Genomic DNA, 4,371 nt, shown 5'->3' on the forward strand with positions numbered 1-4,371 from the left:
AAAAAAACTATTAATATCACGTTGTATTTTAATTACATAAGATTTTGGTACATGTGTAGATGAAATGACATACACAAGCGTCGATTTTTAAATATGCGTATTGTTTTGCGTTTACTTTTCTACATTGGCTAGATGTATAGGCGGAGGGTTGAGATCTCATAAACATGTTTAACCCCGCCGCATTTTTGCGCCTGTCCCAAGTCAGGAGCCTCTGGCCTTTGTTAGTCTTGTATTATTTTAATTTTAGCTTCTTCTGTACATTTTGGAAATTAGTATGGCGTTCATTATCACTGAACTAATATATATTTGCTTGGGGGCCAGCTGAGGGACGCCTCCGGGTGCGGGAATTTCTCTCTACATTGAAGACCTGTTGGTGACCTTCTGCTGTTGTTTTTTTTTTCTATGGTCGGGTTGTTGTCTCTTTGACACATTCCCCATTTCCATTTTCAATTTTATTCGATATTGCAAGTGATTTAAGAATTACATTTTTTCCGATCAAGGAAAGGTTTCTGATCCTCCATAGTTTGATTATTGATTCCATTTTTTGTATGCATGTATCTAAATTAGAACAAAACATTCTTCAGAAGCATTACATTTTAAACCTAAGGTTTTAAAACCATCTGTCCATTTAATAGGAAGGGAACCTTCTTTGTTGAACTTGTTTCTTCCAATCCATGTTGCTTCGGTTTTAGAAGAATGTACTTTTAATCCTGAACACTTCTCAAAACCGTTAAAGGAATCTAATAACATTTGCGCGGAGAATACATCTTTCAAAAAACAAGTTGTATCATCAGCCAACTGTGACATTTTGATTTCAGTATCCCCAATGTTTATACCAGATATCTGATTGTTCTTATGAATACTTATTGCCAGCAGTTCAACGGGCAGAATAAATTAAAAAAAGGAGACAAAGGACACCCTTGTCGAACACCTCTCTCAATTGTGAATGGACTAGAACTAAATCCATTATTAACGACAAGACTACATATATTTGAATATAAAGTTAAGACCCATTTCCGGAAATTGCTACCAAAATTAAAACAAACCAATGTTTTTTTAATAAATTTCCATTCTAGCGTATCAGACGCCTTTTCGAAATCGACCAGTGATATAAGCCCTGGGTAATTCTTTAAAATATTCAACAGTATAATATCACAATGAGTCGTAGATTTTCACCAGCCACATATCCCGTTTGGTCCGGATCTATAAGCTTTGGAAGAAATAATTTCATTCTTTCCGCAATAACTTTGGCTAATAATGTATAATCAAAATTTAAGACAGAGAGGGGACGCCAGTTCGGCAAGATTGTTATATCTTTATCTTTCTTTGGAATAAGAGTAAGAATACCCCGTCTTTGGTCCGGTTTCAAAGGAATATTCATACCTTTCAAACACATATTTTTTTATATCAATCCAGAAAAAATTGTAAATCTCAGCAGTAAGCCCGTCTGTACCAGGGCTTTTATTATTTTTAAATGTTTTAAAAACTTTAACGCATTCACATTCTGAAATATCTGCATCGCCTATATCCTTTTCCAGATCTATACGCTCAGGAATAAAATTTAAGTCAAAAAAATTAGAATCACCTGAATATTTATCAGGGTCTTCTTTAGATGCGTATAAATTTACATAGAAATGTCTCTCTTCGTTTGGAATTTTTTCTTGTGACACAATTTCAATGTCGTTTACAACTAATTTGTTTATACATTTATTTTTATAATTGCGTTTTACTAATGATAAGAAATATTTTAAATTTCCTTTATTGCCTTCACAGTGCTCGGCGTGTGATCGTATACTAGCCCCCTTGTTTGGTTATTTACTATTTGCTGTCAATCTTCTTTAACAGTGTCTAATTCAATCAAAAGATTATGTATATCTTTATCTAAATATGTACCAGAGAGAGTTTTCTGAATTTCGTCTTGTCGTTTTTTTTAAATTGGACTCTCTTTCCCGTAATTTAATGTTTTTATATTTCGAATATTTGACGGTTGCGTCTCTTATTTCACTTTTTATGGTATCCCATTTCATTTTTTATTTTCTAAATTGTGATCTTTATTATTTCATTCTGATAAAGTATTTTTTACTATATCCACATAAGTTATTAATAATCAGTTTCTATTATTAAAAACTTTAATTGGACAAAAGAGTAGCAATATTTTAACCACCTAAGCCTACACATAATTGCGAAATTATACCCTTTTATCAAATACCCTTTGTTAGTTGTTTTTTTTAGCAGAAAGAGACCACAGTACATGCAAATTTGTTATTGTTATCGGTTTTAGCATTATCCGTTAAATGAATATGTTCGTTGTCAAATTGCGGTTGACATACATTCACCTTGGTAAAATTATAGTTTTCCACCTTACTTTGCATGGCTATTGCAATAGTCTAAAACTAGTATCGAATGGTACAGTTTACAATGCGATATTGATATGTTTAATTCAAATGGGAAAATTGGATAAAAGTCAAAAGATATTGTTAGGAAGTCGATAAAGTGTTTTAATGTCCGTCTTCTATTCGTAAATGACAAACCTGAATGATAAATCAGTATCTTTTTAAGTTTTTTTAAGGGATAGATTCTCAATATCCCACTATTTACCTCATACATGTTGCTGGTCTCTTAGTTACTAGTTGTGTTATCGAAAAACAATTTAATAAATATAAGGAATCAATAAAATTCTTGCAAAATATGACTACCATTGAATGATAGTGTCTGTTCATGCGTTTATGTAAGCCTTTTTTTATGAAGACGTTTGATGAACAGATATAAAAAAAAAACAATTGCAGATTTTCAATTTGTCACATGGTATAATATATGATTAATATAGAATGCCAAGTACAGAGGTGTTCTTGTAGAGTTGAAAAAGGGCATCTGGATTGATCTAAAATTTCAACATAAAAAATTATCGGGAAATAACAACGTTTTTTTGTCTCTTTTTTATATAAGTGTAGCGTAGTCGTTTTTTATGGATTCTTGTTTGTCGATGTGTTATTTTGAGGTAGCGTAAATTACGTAAAATCCAAGTTAAAATGGCACAAAGAAAACAAACCACAACGCAAAGTCTCAATTTAAATCACAATGTAAATGTATAATATCAGTTCAACATAATATAACAGTCGAACAATAATCCTTATTCAATAACACAATATCACTCTCATATAGAAATGTAATAATTAATACTACTGACAAATTAAAATCGCTACAGAAGGTTAACTTCTCCCCATATCAAATAGTTAAAATCGAAGTATGTTAAAGCTTTGAATTGTTTAAACGTTATGGGTAGCTCTGACTGGGCTGATGATCTCAAATGTTAATAAATGTATATAGATGTCCCGTTTGGTCTAAACTAGTTAATGGTTTCATAGAGTATAGCTCCGAAAGAGAATCAACGATCGAATTTGTCAAGGCTGTGCATTACCAAAGTTTCGTCTGTGTCTTGCTACCTTTATAACCACGCAAATTGAAAGTCTGTATGTAGAGTCTGACTATTCTTCACTCTCTCCTTTTAAGTCTGATCTCGCATATACCGTCACGTTAAAGGCATTTGCATGCAATCAATTATTAAAATGTTGCCAATCCCTTTCATGAAGATACTATGGAGAAAAATTAACATCAAAACAAGATTATTCCATTAGAAATTCGTTTACAACCACATTTAAATACGTGGCGGCATTTTGTGTAAAGTTATGGTTGTTAATCTGATACTGATGTACATAAAAAAAAAACTTGTTTAATTATTTTTTTATTTACATTGTGTCTAAGATCAATTTTTTTTTCGTTCAGTGCATGTCTACTTTTTGTTAATATGTATTTTGATTGAGTTAAACCATTTCACACCGAAAAGCAAGCTCTGAAGGGCCCAAAAATTACTAGTGCAAATTCATTAAAACAGGGAAGCTACATCAACAAACGACAATGATACCTTACGATTTCAAATATACAACTTAATGTGTTTGGATTGAGAGTTATCTCATTGGCACTCACACCACATATGTCTATATCTAATTAAATGTATCGACTTTTCAGATATCTTGAGAACACATTTTATAAAATGGATGATTTATTCAACAATATTCCAGTCTAAATAAAATTAACAATTTTAAAGAAATTCATAGCATATTCCAAAATATAAATATGTTAGATGAGTGCAAAATGATTTAAAAATGATGTCACTGAAACATCTAGGTATATCGTATGTGCAAATATAGATGCGTTTAAATCAAAGGTTTAGTAAATTGAAAGACCTGATTTTTGAAACTGGCTTGTTTTAAAAGATAATATATTCTCGTCGATATATCATGGATCCGTTTTGTGGCGATGCGGCGTCAAGTAAACGCCAATCAATCAAAAAGTTAATTATTATAATGTGAT

This window comes from Mytilus galloprovincialis, chromosome 13, assembly GCF_965363235.1.
Source record: "Mytilus galloprovincialis chromosome 13, xbMytGall1.hap1.1, whole genome shotgun sequence".
Lineage (NCBI taxonomy): Eukaryota > Metazoa > Mollusca > Bivalvia > Mytilida > Mytilidae > Mytilus > Mytilus galloprovincialis.